Source organism: Dreissena polymorpha, chromosome 6, assembly GCF_020536995.1.
Source record: "Dreissena polymorpha isolate Duluth1 chromosome 6, UMN_Dpol_1.0, whole genome shotgun sequence".
In the NCBI taxonomy this organism is placed as follows: domain Eukaryota; kingdom Metazoa; phylum Mollusca; class Bivalvia; order Myida; family Dreissenidae; genus Dreissena; species Dreissena polymorpha.
The window spans coordinates 44,000,738-44,021,597 of NC_068360.1; the positions used below are offsets into that span (position 1 = coordinate 44,000,738).

At 34.7% G+C, this 20,860-nt stretch overlaps 1 protein-coding gene across 1 annotated transcript in view; it reads left to right on the top strand.

Annotated features, from left to right (window-relative positions):
• Positions 1–20,860, top strand: part of LOC127836373 (dipeptidase 1-like) — a 220,028-nt gene that overhangs the window by 68,026 nt on the left and 131,142 nt on the right. The window lies entirely within an intron of this gene.

The following is a 20,860-nucleotide window of genomic DNA, read 5'->3' on the forward strand; positions in this document are numbered from 1 at the left end:
TTCTTTTAGATAAGATGTTTCTTAAATACGGTGATTATATTTATGTTTTATACATTATTATTTTTTTAAGGAACGATACTTGTAAGTGCTGCTTTACTAAGACACCACTATATAATCCCATGTCTATGTGATAATGGATACGCCATTTGGTCCTGTCATCACATTTAAAGAGGTAATTGTTTTTAATATAATGCAAATCAACTGAATTCTTATGCTTTTTAATCGAGACATAAAACTAATTTATATTTTAAATAAATAAACAAATTAAAATTATAAGACAACTTTACCGTTTTCGTCGTGATACTTTTCCGATAAATGCATTGAATATCCCATTTTAAAGTCATAAATGTTGCGCCATACGTCATGTTCTCAAATCAAAAGTGGCGATTGTGTTGCAAATCAAATATACTTTCATTCCTTCTAAGAATCAAATAACAAATTGTATACAGAAAAAGAATACAAAAACAATTCACTGTATTTTTTTCATGGTAATCGCCCGTACTTTTTCTGGTAATCGTTCCATATTTAAATGTAATTATGGTATCGACTTGGGCCTTTTTCTCAATTCGAAAGTAGTAATCGCTTTTCGTATGTTTCCAATCAAATGCCTTATTATTCATTCCCAGTGTGATATATAATCATTTTGTATAAAACAAAATAGTCAAAACAATCAATATTTCTAAGTAGAAAAATGTTAAGTATATTGTCATTTTAGCAGTAAAGACTTTTCTGTGTATGCTAAATTACGCGATAGTGTGTTTTGTATGTTACATCTAAAATGGGCAAAGAGAGTCTACGCCTTTCGTGGATATACACAAGTAAAATTGTGCAAGCATATTCGCGAGCTTTTTTACATGAGGAATGAATGAGTATTCGAATAAATTGGTGCATGTAGCAATGACAATAATTATGAAACAGTGAGTCCACTGCATGTCCGTAGGATCAAGTTTAATGTCACAAATATAGGGCAATAGTCAAATAAAACATTTTAAAGCCTCTGACCTTGAAATGAAATATATGTTAATCAATTCATATAGATGCAATTTGAAAGTGATCAAAATTGTCATAAATCTATAGCCTAGTTAGCAAGTAATTTATTATTTTTCAAACGGTACCGCTTTTAACCCCGAAAGAAGGATTTCTATGCGTATACGTCCATTTCGACAAACGCGACTATTTTTAAGTTTTAAAGCGCAAAAAGACGGTTAACTACCTTGTAACCACTAGATATATTCTAATTAGCATAGATAAAATTAAATCTATAGCATAGCTAGCATGTAATCTATTATTTTTCAAACGATACCGCTTTTAAAACCGAAAGTAGAATTTCTAGACGTATACGTCCATTCTGACAAACGCGATTATTTTTAAGTTTTAAAGCGCAAAAAAGACGGATTTCCACCTTGTAGCCACCAGATATATACTAATTGGCTATAGATAAAATATCTTTCTTATTTATACTTAAATTTACAATGCAAAATAATTTGTGTGGCTTTAAGACAATGATACTTCCCTCAACGAAATGAAAGTAAAAAAAAAACACTATTAAAACAGTTTTGATATGTTTATTACGTTTGTAACGCACTGTGGTATTGCAGTATGTCAATAAAGGTATCTATACCGAATTTAAACGGAATTATCAGTAAGGCATGTTATATCATTTGCTTGATAACATACAATGCTGCAAAGACAGGAGCATCTGCATCTTTTGTACACAGTACGGCTCTTAATCCTTAATCAGGAACATACGTATATCTCTGTTTTGTCAATCTCTCGCATAGCGAGTGACAATATACGCAAAACATTGACTGACCTTTTAATCACGCATGATAAAACACGTCACGTTCGAATATGAAAACATGTTCACGCATACATTTAAAGGAACCGTCAACCAGATTGACGAAAAAAGAAAAGTTCTAAAATACCGTATTTTTTTACAATTATTAGTTTATATTGATTAAAATATCACGAGTCTACCGATTTACATGATTCTAAGCAATATCATAGAATGACGTAATACGCGTGTGTATAACAAATAAGGCAAACCAACGAAAGTCCTAAATAGCAATTTTAAAGTTTTACAATATCATACACAATCGACTAGTTCAGCCAGTGTGCAAGTCGCAATTAACAGCGATCGTTGGTCACTTATTGCTTTATCGAGAAACCACCAGTGACATGTCATTTTCGTTATATATCCCCAGATAATGCATTGTCGGTTATATTATATGCTCGTGGAGGGAACTTTTTTTATATTAAAGTCATATTACCACTTACGTGAAAATAAGGACGAAAAGTGCATACAACAATATTATAACTTATCACGATGGAGCTCAGGGTTTATGATAGGACAATGCTGATTATTGTTCAAGAGTTTCTGAAAAACTGGCTAATATTTATCGCGATCAACTAACATTCCTATTCAGAAGTCATTGAACAGAAAGACAATTCCTGTTGGGTTCAAACTGGGCGTGTATCAAACCAGATACCTAGGCACTCGTTAACATCTGTCAGTTTAACCTTCCACAAGGTTGGTACATACTTTGTTACGTAGAACAATGATTTCACAAAGTGTAGTCTGTCGTCTTACATCAAACATGTTGATATCGTGCACTTGCAATAGTAACATAACTGTGCATCAAATTAAACATTATCCCCCGTCAAAACTCTCGCTACCACATCGAGCAACAATCATAGATGATTTGTTTACAATTATGATCAGAACATTGACCCTAAATAATTTAAGTCATTTCGTAAAATGAAAATAAAATATAACTTTGTTCTAGATAATACAAAGACAATCGTAGAACATGCTTTATTTTTGTATCTTGGGTTGCACAATTGAGACTGCTGAACGTGTAAAAAGAATCAGTAATAATGTAATTGAAGTTGTTTTCCGCCAAATGTAATTCAACTTAATTCTATTATGGTGGTTTCAAACCTCCCATAAACGACGATGACTACAATGCCGTATACATTTTGTTTAACATCCAAGGCATGCCCGGTAAACCCCACTAATCCCCAATAGGGATACGCTTAATATTACAAGTTGTACTTCCGGGGATACATACATTGACAGGAAAACTGTGAAAAAAATAGCCCTAAGAGGTGAGTCGTTTAGATTTTTTCTCACAAATCTCAATGCTATTGACCGCATACGCATTATATATGGTAAAGTTTTACTTAATATTGATTATTGTTTTGAATACGTCCTGAAATCGCTTTCCTGGTGCTGACCTAGATAGAGGGGGTAGCATTTCGCATTTTCATCGAAATTCGTACTCGTAACAGTCAGATATTTTTTTTTCATTTTGTAATATGTTAATATTTAAAATTGCCAGCTACATAGGGAATCTTCCCTCTTTGTCCGAAATCGTTTAGGAACGGTCACAATTCACCAAAATCTAATATTGATACATTAGTGGTATTGGGATACATAAGTATTAGTAGTAAGCATATCTCGCGTTCGTGTTAATTACTTTGGTAATTGAGTTATATTGTCGATCAGCACGAAATGACGGCTACAAGGTCTACTAATATATTTTGATAGAAATGATAACACCATCATTATAACTATTGGACTTATGTTTTGATTGGTTGATTTGTCATTCTTTTGTTCTTGCTGAAACACTAATCAACAATACATGAACTTAATTTAAGTACTTTGTTTCATTGATCATTATATTGATTCTGACGCACGGCTCCGGGTACGACAGTCTAATGAAAAGCCAGTTAATTTTTGTTAATGTAAACTAGTGGGCAATTTTAATAAACTTGTACAGGAATGATCATTTCATGGATCCATGCAGATGTTATCTTAATCGTTCTGATCGTTCACTGCTATAGCAGTATACTAGAGCAAAAAAATTGCTCTGTGAAAACATTTTTTTTTTCAAATGACATCTCCTGAGCACCAACGTTTTCATTGATTCGTTGAGTGATATGGGGGCAATCATGGCCCTTTTGTTTTTGTGTGTTTTTTTCTTCGAATTGATTGTGCATAAAGTATTTGTTAAGTGATAAATCTCTTGATAATATTATTGCTCAGTCTGAGCTATTGTGTGATAATGACTGTGCATTAATTTATTTGTTTTGGTGATCAATTTTTTGATAATTATATTGCTCAGGCAGAGCTTCTGGGTGATAATTACCTTTTCAAGAAGAGCATTTATGTGATAATACCGCTCAGAATTGTAACTTGTTAACGAATAATACAAGACCATTCAAGTAAGGCTCAGCCAAATTATTAAGTATAATAGGCTCATTTAAAAAAACGCAGTTATGCAGTAATTGTTTTTTTTACAAATATGGTAAAAATGTGCGGAATCTCTTAAATATCAAATATTCACAATAGTTTTCGCTAAGTGATGAATTGATTATGTTATTAATATAAATATAAATGTAAATCTTAAAAAAAGGATTTTATAAACATATTAAGGTACCAAATGTGGTATAGTCTATTATTCAAAGAAATACTTTGTTGGTGCAGCCTTATTTCTGTTGTTTCTTTTAAGATACACTGTTCGTTTCGCTGTTACTGTTACACATGAATGACTCTTGCTTATTTGTATTTTCTGAAATAAAATCGAAGACATGTAAAGATTTAACAAAGTTGACGGACCGATATAATATTCACACATGTTTGTCTGAAGTAGCAGGCGTCAAATAGCAAATTACAAATACTGCAGTGTAGGTTTATTCAAATAATAAGAAATTGCATAACATATAACAAAGTGATTGTAACATTTCGATTGGAATAAATATGTTCATTTCAAAATCAGTTCCCTTAATGTGAGCCACTTTCAACCCGTCTGCAGCCAATTGTATAAACAATTTAACCACAAGGTTACCTGCAAAATCGCGGTTACCGCTGTGATTACCGCGTCTCGGCGGTTTGTATAAATCAAAGCGCCGTAGGCGCTGAAGGCCTGGGGCTAGATTTAGGGTGCTTGGAAAGAAGTGTAGTGACTAAACTGAAGTAAATGTAAACGGATCCACGCTATTTTGCTGCCAGATACAGTGTACATGTATGCTGATGTTATGGAGTTGACGGTTTAATATGTTACTCGTGCTTAATATGTCTATCTAGTTTTAAACACTTCGACCTTTAAGCTAAGGTCATTCAATGGTCAAGGTCATCATAAAATAGGTCAGTGGGAAGGTCTTGTCCAAAGGTGAGTTATGGACAAAAATAAAGTAAATCCAATCATGAACCACAAAGTTATGGTGAATGTTAAGTTATTGGGTGCTTTGACTTTTGAATTCAATGGCCAAGGTCATCAAGAAATATGTCCGTTGGAAGGTGTTGATCAAAGTAAAGTTGTGTACAAATATCAAGTGAAAAAAATATTCTGTAGTATGGAAGTTATAGGCAAAAGTATAATTGTTTGGACAGACAGTTCAGAAAACATATGCCTGCCTTTGAGGCATAAAAACAATGTTTGTATGAACAAGTTTAAATTAAATATTAGATTTATGGTTGTATTTAACAGACAAACATTTTCAAGAGATGAAGAGGAAGATTCATAAGTAAGGCTAGGTTTCTTTAACTGAAGTGTTAATCGGATGTCAAGCTTCTCATTTATACTCTGGACAAGCAGTATCAAGTGTTGACAAGAGCACTGCCAACGGGTGCAGGACGCTGGAATACAAGTGCTTGACACAGACTAAGTTTCAAATCCAAAAAGAGAAATAGTTTCCTCATGTCAATAGAAGAAGGTCATCACATAATCATTCTACAGGAGTGTTGAATTTCAAGTTGAAAGCTTTCAATGATTTAGAAATTGAAGTCGGAAAAGGGGAATAACTCTTACAAAATGATGAATAGTTGTCTTCTGTTGTCAGTAGATGAAGGTGTTGATATTCTACAAGTGCATAGAATTCGAAGTTGAAAGCTTCGATAGTGTTTGAGAAATTGTAAGTCGGTAATGACAAGGGCTGTTTGTAAAAACATGCATGCCCCCCATATGGACTGTCCGTTGTAGTGGCAGTCATTGTGTGAATACGTTTTTTGTCACTGTGACCTTGACCTTTGACCTAGTGAGCTGAAAATCAATAGGGGTCATCTGCGAGTCATGATCAATGTACCTATGAAGTGTCATGATCCTAGGCAAAAGCGTTCTTGAGTTATCATTCGGAAACAATTTTACTGTTTCGGGTCACCGTGACATTGAACTTTTACCTAGTGACCTGAAAATCAATATGGGTCATCTGCGAGTCATGATCAATGTACCTATGAAGTTTCATGATCCTAGGCGTAAGTGTTCTTGAGTTATCATCCAGAAACCATTTATACTATTTCGGGTCACTGTGACCTTGACCTCTCACCTAGTGACCTCAAAATCAATAGGGGTCATCTGCGAGTTATGATCAATCTACCTATCAAGTTTCATGATCCAAGGCCTAAGAGTTCTTGATTTATAATCCGGAAACCATTTTACTATTTCGGGTCACCGTGACCTTGACCTAGTGACCTCAAAATCAATAGGGGTCATCTGCGAGTCATGCTCAATGTACCTATGAAGTTTCATAATCATAGGCCCAAGCGTTCTTGAGTTATCATCCGGAAACCAGCTGGTGGACGGACCGACCGACAGACAGACCGACCGACCGACATGTGCAAAGCAATATACCCCCTCTTCTTCGAAGGGGGGCATAATAAATGAACAAGTACGCAGATCAATTTAATGAACAGAATGTTCAAAAACACGTAGGACATGGAAGGTTATTGTTTTTAACGTCAAAGCGTAATATAATTTTGCATAATTTAGTATTAACAAAAAATCTAGCTCTACAAATAATTTTAAATGTTAGAAACAAGAAAAGTGGCATGTATTTCTCCTCCTTTTGTATGAATATAAAAATATGTACTCTAAATGTAAAAGGGCTAAATAACAAAGACAAACACACTTACATTTTCAAATGGTTAGACGAAAAAAAGTCTTTTACAGGAAAATCACATCACACGTACCTTCGCACAAACATTGAAAAGTGCATGGGACGGAGTTATTTATCTTAGGCGGACAACATACAAATAAACAAGGCATCACTTTACTGATCAAAAGTAATACAGGAATAACAGTGGATAACTTGAAAGAAATAATGATTGGCAGACAAGCAAGTATAGATATAACAAGCAAATTCGTTGAATTGATATCCCCCGTCAATATGCTGCTGGACACAAAAGTGTTATATTTGACACTCAAAAAAGCATTTTTTCAAGATAAAAAGGGCCATAACTCCATTATTAACAGATGATGTACAATGCCATTTGGCGTGCATTATTATCTTATCAATATATATACTCATTCCAAGTTTCAATGAAATCCGCCAAAGCACTTTCAAGATATGGCTGCCGACACGCGAACAAATGCATTTTTTCAAGATACAAAGGGCCATAACTCCAGTTATTAACAGATGGTGTACAATGCCATTTGGCGTGCATCATCCTCTTATCCATATATATACTCATAATAATTTTCAATGAAAACCGCCAAAGTACTTTCAAGATATGGCTCCGGACACAAAAGTACCTATAGTAAAAAGCATTTTTTCAAGATACAAAGGGCCATAACTCTGTTTTTAACAGATAGATGTTATACCATGCCATTTGGCGTGCATCATCCTCTTATGCATATATATACTCATACCAAGTTTCAATGAAATCCGCCGAAGCACTTCCAAGATATGGCTCCGGACACAAAAGTGCCAATAGTAAAAAGCATTTTTTCAAGATACAAAGGACCATAACTCTGTTTTTAACAGATGGTGTACGATGCCATTTGGCGTGCATCATCCTGTTATGCATATATATACACCCAAGTTTCAATGAAATCCGCCAAAGCACTTCCAAGATATGGCTCCGGACACAAACGTGCGTATAGTAAAAAGCATTTTTTCAAGATACAAAGGGCCATAACTCTGTTTTTAACAGATGGTGTACAATGCAATTTGGCGAGCATCATCCTCTTATGCATATATATACTCATACGAAGTTTCAATGAAATCCGCCAAAGCACTTCCAAGATATGGCTCCGGACACAAAAGTGCCGGACGGACGGACAGCTGGACGGACGGACAACGCCAAAACAATATCCCTCCGCCTCTGGCGGGTGATAATAATACACGAAACACAATTAACATTAATAAACGTTTACGGCCTGAATATAGATGAATCCAAATTTTATGAAATATTACATTCCAATAAAATAAATAACAAAGATAAAAACATTTTAGTTGGAGGTGATTTCAATATCGTTCTTTATGCATAATTAGAGATAAAAATAATGGAAATCTTTATACTCACTCCAAAAATAGGAACATTTTGAATAACATAGTTGAAAACTTACAATTTGGTGGCATAATACTTCGTGCACGGGCACAGCATGTTGAACACAATGAAAACAATACAAAATACTTTGCAAACAATGCAAAAACTTACAAACGAACAAAAAACTATACAGAAACTAGTAGTTGATGACAAAGACATTACAAATAGAAGTCAAATACTAGAAGAACGCATATTTTTTAAAAGATCTATAAACAAAAATGTTGAAAATAACACTCTCTTAAGAAATACACATCATGCTTTAATTGAAGAGGAACACACAATAATTTGATGTGCCTGCACTTCCAGCTTGTTAAGTGAACAATCAATCGTGTCACATGTTATCTCACATGATGACTCGAATAAACAGCCTCAGACAATGAACAGGAGCAAAATTTAAGTGTACAATTTCGAGTATTGAAAGTCTCATTCTTTAATCAACCATAATCTAATCTAGAAGTAAAAATGCACTTTTGCCTTTCATAGATAAACTTTCTAAACGACTTTTTGGCACTACAACAGTGGATCAGGTCAATTTCCTTGCTGATCACATGAATAAACTAACCATTTATAAGAATGGACAACTGTATGTCAGGTATTAAATATAACATGCTACCAAACAAATTTATTGACTGTGGATTGCAATCAACATCCTCAAATATGCACCAAGTCATTGATTATGTTACAAGTATTCTTATGGATCAAATAAGAGAAACCAGTAGCATACATGATGAATTAGAAGAATTTAAGTTAGGAGTTCCAGATTTAATCTATGGAAAGACATGTACTCAATGAATGATTTTCTGTTTGCAAGAAATGAATCAAGCTTGTTTGTAACTATAAAACTTCTAATTTTATAACTGAAAGATCCTTTGCATTTATACAAGGTCGAGTCTTTTCCTGTACCTATAAATGCTACATCTCATGATCTGTAGATGAAACTCAAATATTAAATATCCCTGCTTTCTTATTGATAACTAATGAGTGGCTAGACCCAATTAAACTGAATATGTAGGGTCCAGCCTCAAGTATTGTAAAAATATTTTTGCCTAATTACTTCTTCATGTTGTATATTGGCAATCTTTGCAAATGACAAAATCAAGCAATTATATGCGTAATTTCAGGTATGTTTAAAATGCCATTATACCTACAGCAAACAAAACTATATTTAAAACACTATGAATACATGTATACATATCCAAGTGACATCAAATTAACAAAACCAAATTATTTATTTTGCCTATTAAAAGATTTTAAGACTTGTTACTTGAAAAAGAACAAGGGCTGTTTGTAAAACATGTATGCCCCCCATATGGGCTGTCAGTTGTAGTGGCAGCCATTGTGTGAATACTTTTTTGTCACTGTGGTGGTAGTGGAGGTGGTGATGGTTTCATGATACCAGGCGTAAGCCTTCTTCCGGAAACCATTTTCCCTATTTCCAGTCAACCATTTTACTGCCTCATTTCACTGTAACCTTTGACCTTGTGACCTGGAAATCAATAAGAGTCATCTGCCAGTCATGATCAATGCCCCTATGAAGTTTCATGATCCCAGGCGTAAGCGTTCTTGAGTTATCATCCGGAAACCATTTTCCTATTTCCAGTCAACCATTTTACTGTTTCAGGTCACTGTGACCTTGACCTTTGACCTATTGACCTGAAAATCAGTAGGGGTTATCTGCTGGTCATGACCAATGTCCCTATTAAGTTTCATGATCCTAGGCGTAAGCATTCTTGAGCTATCATCAGGAAACCATTTTACTGTTCCGAGTCACTGTGCCCTTGACCTTTGACCTAGTGACCTGAAAATCGATAGGGGTCATCTGCCAGTCATGATCAATGTACCTATGAAGTTTCATGATCCTAGGCGTAAGCATTATTGGGTTATCATCCTGAAACCATTTTACTGTTTCGAGTCACTGTGACATTGACCATTGACCTAGTGACCTGAAAATCAATAGGGTTCATCTGCTAGTCATGATCAATATTCCTATGAAGTTTCATGATCCTAGGCCTAAGCATTCTTGACTTATCATCCGGAAACCATTTTACTATTTGGAGTCACTGTGACCTTGACCTTTGACCAAGTGACCTTAAAATCAATAGGAGTCATCTGCCAGTCATGATCAATGTACCTGTGAAGTTTCATGATCCTAGATCTAAGCGTTCTTGAGTTATCATCCGGAAACCATCTGGTGGACGGACCGACCGACATGTGCAAAACAATATAGCCCCTCTTCTTCGAAGGGGGGCATACAGATAACAAACAAGTGGTGTCATCATCCTTCGAAAACGAGAAAAATTGCCGATATCTAGTCACGAGTCTTTTTTTTAAAATAAATTGTCAAACAAGAGCTGTCACCATAGAATGACATATGCCCCATATAAACGGTTTGATAGAAGTTATAGCATTTTTCGAAACCTAAACGCAGATTTCGAAACCTTAAACGCGGACCCTAAGTTCAAGGTCAAGGTCACAGGGGTCAAAATGTTTGTGCGTATGGAAAGGCATTGTCTATATAAACATGCACACCAAATATGAAGGTTATATCTCAAGGGACATAGAAGTTATGAGCATTTTTCGAAACCTAAACGCAGATTTTGAAACCTAAACGCAGACCATAAGTTCAAGGTCAAGGTCACAGGGGTCGAAAATTTGTGTGTGTATGGAAAGGCCTTGCCCATATACATATGCATACGAAATATGAAGGCTTTATATCAAGGGACATAGAAGTTATGAGCATTTTTCAAAACCTCAACGCAAAGTGTGACGGAAAGACGGGCAGTCCGATCACTATATGCTCCCTTTTCTTCAAAAAGGGGCATAAAAAACATAGCAAAAGGAAATTACAATCTTCGAACATAGAAATCATCTACAATGTATGATTGAATGAAAAATAAAGAAAACAAGAGCGTCAGAGGACAGCGCGCTCGACTATTCGAGTGCTTGACAGTATAACATATGCCATCATGGGGAAATTAATCAAATTAATCAATAAGGTCAAGGTTATTGTTCAGGTATATTTTCAACAATCTATTGAGCATTTGTAAAGACATAAAACAAACTAATAAGATTTTTTTTCAAGTTTGATAGCAATAGCTTGGGTGGGATGTTTGGATGGTCCTTCAAAAATTAAGTAAATAAACATTTGTTTCTTTTTTTAGACCATGTTTCAAAGAAAAGAAAAAAATGTGGAATGGGTAGGGGGGGGAGGGTTGAGCGGGTGTATAATGTGGGGCGTGGTCATTTATTAGAAAGTCTTTCAAAAATATAAAAGGAAAACAAATTTATTTTTTTTTAGGGGGGGGGGGGGCTGCAGGGATTCTGAGGTTGCGGCTTGGGGTATTGTTTTGTTTGGGTGGAGTCCATTGTGGTATTCAGGTAAGTGTCGTGTTGTCAAATTATGAATAAAATCTTATCATACATTAAGAAGTTATGGAAATTTAACTAAAGTTTATTCTTGTGACCTTGAGAGTCAAGGCATTCAAAGGTTGAGGTACAATTTAACTTGCCAGGTACAGTACCCTCATGGTATTAAGAAAATAATTGAAGTTTGAAAGCAATAGCTTTGATACTTTAGAAGTCAAGTAGATCTAAACACAAAATTTAAGAACATATTCAGTTACTTAGACAAAAAAGGGCCATAATTCTTACACAATGCTTGATACAGTTGTCTGTTCTTGTTTCATAGATTGGGGTCATGTTGGTAGAACAGTTTGCAAAATATGAAAGCAATATGTCAAGGGATATTGAAAATATTTGAGGTGGTACGCAAACTTTAGCATAGATTTATCAATAATATGCATATTCTAAATGGAGAAGGGCCATAATTTTACGAAATACTTCATACAGTTGTCTGTTATTGTTTATAGATTTGGGTCATGTGGTTAAAGAATTTTGCACGATATGAAAGCAATAGGTCAAGGGACATTGAAATTATTTGAGGTGGTACGCAAACTTTAACATTGATTTAACAATAATATGCATATTCTAAGTGAAAAAAAGGGCCATATTTTTTAAAAAATGGTTGATACAGTTGTCTGCTCTTGTTTAAAGGTTGGAGTCATGTTGGTAAAGAATTATGCAAAATATTAAAGCAATATGTCAAGGGACATAGATAATATTTGGGGTTGTACGCAAACTTTAACATTAATAGTATGCATATCCTAAGTGTACAAAGGGCCATAATTCTACAAAATGCTTGATTCAGTTGTCTGCTCTTATTTAAAGGTTGGAGTCATGTTGGTAAAGAAGCATGCAAAATATTTACCCCCTAAGCAATATGTCAAGGCACATAGGAAATATTTGGGTTGGTACGCACACTTTAACATGTGTACGCTCACGCTCACGCCGACGCCGGGGTGAGTAGGATAGCTCCACTATATATATTTCATATATAATAGGCTTTATAATTAAAAGCTAAAACTAGGAGGTCACCAGTGAAAACGAAAAGTTCCCGCTTTACAATCAAGATTACCCCCCTTTTCCAGAAACGCCATACTAAATTTGAGATTTTTATATGTGAGCATTAAGATGAGCTAAATGTTCAAAATTATTATAAATAGATAAAAAAAGAGGAAAAGCCTATAATAAATCCATAAACATATAAACATACATACATCTCATATATCATGTGTGAGATGGAACCTACTCAGAGCAGTAAGATTTGCTAACCTTGTTTGAAATTGCACGTGAAATGCGTTCTTCTATAAATAAGACTTGAAAATGTTACAGGGAAATAAGAACATTAATAATTAAGTAACAAGGCACATATAATCATTCAATCAAACACGTTTAAAGTAAAATAGATTTATCAATGTATCAATGACTAGTGATACTAGTGATGTTAAACATTAAACTTATTATGACAAACAAAACAAATACACGATTGTCATGGTAGTTCTTTGAAGAACTTCGACAGGTTTGAATAAGTGTCTCCAAAAGACGCTTGGCATTGGTGACCCTAGGCTGAATGTCAAAGTTATTCATTATAAAAATGTTCTTGAGACCATCGCGTTCAAAGATCATTTTAAGATGCATAAGGTTGAGTCCAGAGCCAGCTATAATATTTATGTTGTTGCAGCATTGAACACATGACTGTAAACAAGAACACTCAGTGACTGCAAGTTCCTAGCTTTTTTACGGGTTGAATTTGAGTCCATAATCTGTCTGGTTTCATTTTCCTCCTGCACAGGTAATCAGCATACAATGTATCACTGAAGTGTTGAAGTTGATATTTGACTAGTACATGTACTTATATTCAGACAGGTTCATAAGATCATCAATTAGTTTCAGTCGAACAAAATTATGCACAATTGCAAATTGTGTATGAATAATTTTAACCATTTGTATTTATTTAAATAAAAATATTTGGTCTTTTCTTATTAATTTGGCTTCAATAAGCCTTCTCAAAGTTGTTTCTATAAATTGACAACATTTTCTTCAAGTTATTTAACAAAATAATTATATACAGATGTCAAATACACAAGCACTTGTATAGGAGTAAGAACTGATATGAGTGTTTCATGAGAAGTGTGAAATGATCCATTATGATATGCGTCATCGTTTTTATTTATTCAAACATTCACGACATAGAATGTCATTACTAGTATTTTATATGATAAACCCCTTTAAACTGGATTAATAAGAAAGTGTAAACACCACATATCCAGTAAAGATAATACATGTATTTGGTATTAACATTTGGATGAAGAATGTATAATACATTCTTCATCCAAATGTTAATACCGAATACATGTTTTATCCCTACTGGATGTGAAACTGACTATTAACGTTACATTTTATTTATTACTTAAAACATTGGTTCTACATTAACAATCACATAAATCAGCGAAATATCTACTTCGTTTCCATCTTATAAGCCTGTCTGCTATAAAGGAGATAGTTGAAACTTGATGAATGAACGTTCTTCCCGCATGTATTTCCATTTTCTTTAAGTTTAATTGATCATTGGAACATACATGTACAGTGTTGACAAAAAGTAATTAACCGTTCCTGGACCACCAATGTTGTTGATCATTGCTGAAAGATAATAAATATGCAGCATTTTAATTTGAATAACCATAATACATAATTTAGGTGATCACAAAAAAGTATATCATTTTCAGAAGAGTAATTTTTGTATTTGGGACATAATATACTTTTTTGTTGTTTGTTTGAGGAAAACATCAATACTCGGTCATAAAATTCAAATATGCTGTCCTTGATTTCCATGCATTTACAACACAACTTTTTCCTTACATGGCACATTTTCGGTATCGGGTCCGTTCGTTCGCCCTATATTACCATTTCCATATCGGGGTATGAACACAATGTACACAATATAAAGTGCATCATTTATTATTTTATATATAAGCTGTATATATTAAATTTATAAATTATTTGTACATTAATATGTGTATTATAATCATTAAGATTATGAGATTTTGAGTGTAACTTCTTGCGTTGTTTATGGTTCTTTCATTCAGCAATATATAACCACCGTCTGTCGGATTATCTATATTCTTGTAATCTTGTCGATCCCTGCATAGGCAAATAAATTATAATTCATATAAACATCATTAAATCTCAATAAAAACATCATCAATATTCAATTTACTAAACTTATCAATGTCCGATAATTCTCGCGTGTATTGCGCTGTGTGATGTAGCAACTGGCCTTTATTGATCGTTGTCGATTAATTAAGAGATTAAAGAGATAATGGTCTGTGTTAATTGATTGATTGAGTGTCGTTTTAACCTAATTTAGTTAACATTGAGAACAATTACTAAATCATATAGAAATTAGTTATGTAGAATATGATTATTTAGTTGAAACTATTATCCTAAAGAGTATACTAAATATTGATGCATGCATAAATCATGTTTATAAAACAGAACTGTATTATTATTAATTTTTAGAAATTTATCTTTAATATGATTATAAGCGTATGATTAAGTAAATAAACATAAATTATGTAAATGAAACAAAGCGGTATATTTTAAATTGTGTAGAAAATGGCCTCAAAGAAAATGTTCAATTATAATGAATACATTAAGGTATAAGATTATTATTATTTAATTATATAAATATTAAAATGTTTAGCAGCGCAACTTAAAGGCCAATTTCGTAAATTATGTAAACGGTCTCCAAACGGAGGGATAAAATGTCAATTTATATTATAACCTTAGTCGATTTCGTCCGCCTTTTCATTAAAAAGACCATTTATTGTATAAGCAAACCAAAAAGACCGATATATATGATAAATGACGTCTTCGGTGATAGGTTTCTCTTCCGCAATGAGGCTTATCGTCAGGCCCAACGGAATGATGGTTTGCATTTCATATGCAAACAGTGTGGGGAAAGAAACTGGCCAGAAATCACCGACACCGATGCGGATGAAGATGAAAGAGCACTCACCAACACTGACCAACAATCGATGGGCAACTCAATTTACGAGAACGCTTCATTAATGATTATGAATTTCATAAAATGTGCTTAACTATATTATACTCGATTGCCATGTAAGATAATACACATATTTCCAGAATGCTTCTGAACAAGAGTTCCACATTCTGGCGGTGTAGCGTGCGAAGTAAAAAAAATGCGTTGTCACGCGACAGTCCTACAGAAAGGCAGTGACTTCCGTCTATGCTTTAATGCGCACGTGCACCCAGCTGACCCGAAGCTTTCTCTTCGAGCGAAGTCTTCCACCATTGTTAGTTATTGTACATGAAACGTAATGTTTTAACATATTTAAATTATTCATTTAAACATGGGACGACAATTTCAGCTTTTATGGAATTTTTCGTTTAAATGATGTCTCCAGTTAAGTTAACGCGGAAAGTGTAGTCCCTGATTTAGCCCATGCGAACTGCACAGGCTAATCTGGGACGACACTTTACGCACATGCATAATTCCCAGTAAATCATTATCGTATTTATGTTTTGTTATAGGTCAAACAGCGTATCAAGGAACAGCCTCATGCCCGGGCAATAAAGGTGTAACATAAAGTTTTCATTAATTAATCTAATAAACAATTAGAGAAAAATACTGCCCTTTGACGGCTTTGTTACAAACACGCTTAAACGTTAAAGAGCGCCGTCTTGATTTTTCACACATGTTGGCAAGTTTGTAGCTTAAGTTGTCATTTATATATTAAAATGTTTAAAAGATAACAAATTTCGTTATATTTATTGCTTCCCTGCTTTGATAATAAAATTTAGGGCGAACGGACCCAGGGCGAACAGGATTTAGGGCGAACAGGATTTAGGGCGAACAGAAATTAGAGCGAACGGACCCGGATTCCACATTTTCTTTTTCAAAATGAAAGCAAATACCCTGTATGAGCCTGATTATGTGGTAAAAATCACTGACAGGGTGCACTTTTCCTACAAAATCTACTTTACTCCAATTATGAATAATGAAACTGTTATACTGGAAAAAAAGCAAAATCTATGTACCTGTTCCGAGCTTTGTGTTGATAGCAAAACAAGGCATTCCTTTCTTGAAAAGTTGAAGACTCTTCTTTACGTGATGGGTTTTGCCGTACGATAACCCGTTCACATGGCTACAGTCATCACACAAGCATAAATCCACTTTATCCCCTTTTACTTCTCACCAACAATATAAAATGTTGTAAGTGACACGGGTTCTAAACGTTATTCTTCACAGTGGTCAAAATTTTCAAGCGTTTCCAGGAATCGTTTGTTTCCATAAATATCAACACTGCCATGCATTAGTTGACGTTTATCATTAACTCCAGTCAAATTAATATGAACAATAATAACAATTTTATTAATCTTTCTCTATCAATATAGCAAATTGCTTTTTCTTTAAACGACCAATCTGTCAGGTACAATGTCGGCCATATTTGTTGTGTATTTAGCGGATCCTACATTTAGTATTTCATAGCGTATTTATAGAATATTCGTAGTTTTCAGCACATTCCCGGATAACGTTCGGATTGACGGATATGTACGAAAGAAGGAGATATTGCACATTAGAGAGCTAATACCTTAAAAAAATGTATCAGAAAAAATATTTCGTACTGTCTCCGTAGACACTCGTATATTTTCGGCCTAGACCGTCAAGTGAGGAACTTATTCTCGCATGAATATGCAAACAATAATAAAAACTATGCCGTGCCCAATGCTTAGGAATTTTGCTTCAATAATATTTTTTACACGTTTTATGACACTGTCATGTTATATAGTGATGTTCTGTATTCACAATGCGGGTTATTGAGAACTTCTTCGCAGGAACCTATTTGTTTGTATTGGTCCCTCTTCTTTGACTGCGCATGAATGACCGCCAAGTGGTAAATCGGACTTTTCCAAATTCATTCATTCGTGGTTGTTTTGGCAGCCAGCCAAGTCAGCTTATCTCAAAAAACGGTATGAGTACTATGGCCTAGGTGCTTCGCTCCAGGCCAAAAACGACGTTGACGCTAACCGCCCTATTACCGCGGTTATTTGTAACCCACCTCTACTAGCTTGGTTAGATGCTGGTTCCCACGCGGACTAATGACCAACATGGCGGACGTCCTCTATTTTAGACACAGACAACAGCGACGATTTCGACGAATTGACTTACAAACGAATGGACTTGATGACGACGAACTGCGCCGAAGGTATAGGTTTTCTGCCCGGAGCCTAGACAGACTTGTCGACCTCTTGGACCCCATTTTACGACGACAGACGCGACGAAACAGGTCTTTGTCAACACGACAGCAGTTACTTATAACTCTTCGATTCTTTGCTACTGGGAATTTTCTTCAGGTTATCGGCGACATCTTCGGCGTTTACCCCCGCTAAAAGTTCACTCCAGATTTCTCTTACTCGAGCAAACATGCCCGGACCGCCCGATCCATGGTCCGCTCTAAGCTTGTGAATGTTTCTTTTCATGAAATCTGTAATCACGTCAATGTCTCTGTCGCTAAAAGCTTTAGCCCGTTTTGCAGAGTCCATTTTTTAAAACGTCTTCTGTGAAATTGACAATTTGCGCGAAAATGACGTCATGTTTAGTATTGCATTCTTGGTAATTTTACTGTGGTAAGTTAACAAATTTCAATGGTTAGGTAACCGCGCAGTAACCATCGTTTATACAAATGAAAATAAACGGTGGTAACCTAACCATGTAAATAACTGCGGTAATCAAATTACCACAGTTAATATAAACCATCGTTTATACAATTGGCAGCTGGTAGTCAACACGTTTGCTCCAGTGATTCAGTACGCATAACTGGATCGCATTGGTTGGTCGCCTTTTAGCGGCTAGTGAAATCCAGAAAATTTAACAGGCTTTTGTTTTGACTGCCTGCCCCGACGCCGTGCGTCTGTATCAAAGTAATGATCCCTGAAACAAATTGCTCAAATTAAGTGCACGTATTATTAATCAGTGTTAAAGCAAGAAAACAATTGAATGACAAATCAAACCAGCAAAATATAATTCCATCAGTAATAATGACAGTGTTATCATCACTGATATTATTAGAATATATTAGTAGACCTTAGAGTAATCATTTCTTGCTGCACATCAATATGACTCGCCCCACGTTAATTCACACGAACGAGAGATATGCTGATTACGAATACAACTTATGTATCCCAATGCCACTAATGTATCCCTATTGTATTTTGGTGAATTGTGGCCGTTTTGCGACAAAGGAAATTTTGATGAAGCTGGCAATGTTAAATATTGAAATATGACAAAATGGATAAAATATCCTACCTTTACGAGTAAGAGTTTTTATGAAAATGCGAAATACTACTCACATTGGCTATCAAGGTCAGTATTATGAAGACGATTTCGGGATGGATTCTTAAAAATAATCTATATTAAGTTCAAATTTACCATAAATAGTTTGTGTTCGGTCGAGTAGGATTGAGCTTTTTAGGAGAAATGTCTCCCAGTAGAGCATATATGTGAAAAATCAAAACGACTCACCTCTTTAGGCTCCATTTTGACAGATTTCCTGTCAATGTATGTATCTCCGTAAGTACAACTTCTGATTTATAAGCGTATCCCTATTGGGGATTCATAAGTTGGTTAACCGGGCGTGCAAGGCGTCAATCAAGTTTAAGCCCATATAAGTGTTGTTTGTTTCTTTATGGTGATCAAGTAACGAAACAAAATATCATGGTCATCATTTAAGCGTTAACATTTCGTTTCTGACCTTCGACCTCAACGTATGACCTTGACATTGAAGCCGTGTGGCTCTTATGTAAAGGTTACCAATTATGCCATAATTTTGAAATCCTTCATTTCATTGGGAAATAATAATCAAGAAAAAACAGCACGAATACTGTCAACAAGGCAGAAGGGAATCTAGACGAACCGACATACTTACGTAAAATATATTTCTTTAACGGTCTATGTTTCCAAAATAAGTTGACAAGATTCTATATTTAGTGAGGGAAGTTATAGAACTTACGTGTTAACAAAAGATGTATAAATTTGCTAGCCTTATATAATGTAAGCGTAACACGCAATTGTTTGACGTTGTGTATTCACTATTCGTCACGTTGATAATGAAATTCTCATTTAACATACACCGTTTATAATTATGTGTATTAATCTGTAGACAACCTTCACACCCAGGCCGGGAAAGTTATAAATTACAAATTAGTTTTTATCATATGTAAAATATTGAGGACATAAGGAAGTTTTGGGTGGTAACAATCATAAGTGTTTAAAAGGTGTTTTAAAGGGGCCTTTTCACGTTTGGGTAAATTGACACAATTGAAAAGAGTTGTTTCCGATTCGCAAATGTTCGATTTAGTTATATGTGTGAGGAAACAGTAATACTGAACATTTACCATGCTCTAAAATAGCCATTATATGCATCTTTTGACGATTTAAAAACCCGAAAATTATAAAGCGTTGCAACGCAAAACGAATTAATAATTTGGAGAGTTCTGTTGTTGTCGTTATATTTTGTGAAACTACGAGGATTGGTTATATTAAGTATAAAATACACCTGTTATTGTATCCGGAAGTATGGCCGAGTGGTCCGAGTGGGAGACTTTTTACTCCTGGACTCCAGGGGTCAGAGCCCTGCTGAGGGTTACCTTTTTTCTTTTTTCTTTTTGATATTTACTTGAGTTTTTTTTATATCCAATGTTAACATTTATCAATATAAAGCATTTAATGACAAACTTCAAAACATGTCAAAATCCGTGAAAAGGCCCCTTTAAACCCCAATTATTATGCACTGCAATAAACCGGCGAGCATTAACACCTGATTGAAAATGTGAAGATTTATAATTTACCATTACGATAGGAAATATATGTCAAAAGTACTTATATGATATACATTATGTCATATGCAATATTACGTGTAATATATGAGTTTCCTTTCAAAATAACCACTGCAAACAATAATGTAGGTCACAGAGTAGGTTTCATTTACCTTCTTCGTAGAAATCTATATATATGCGCAGTCAAAAAATCGCAAATCACTTCCTGGTCAATAAGCAGGTGTTTCGTCTGTTCAAGCAGTGGGTTTTTGCGATTATTTCAGGTAAGATGTT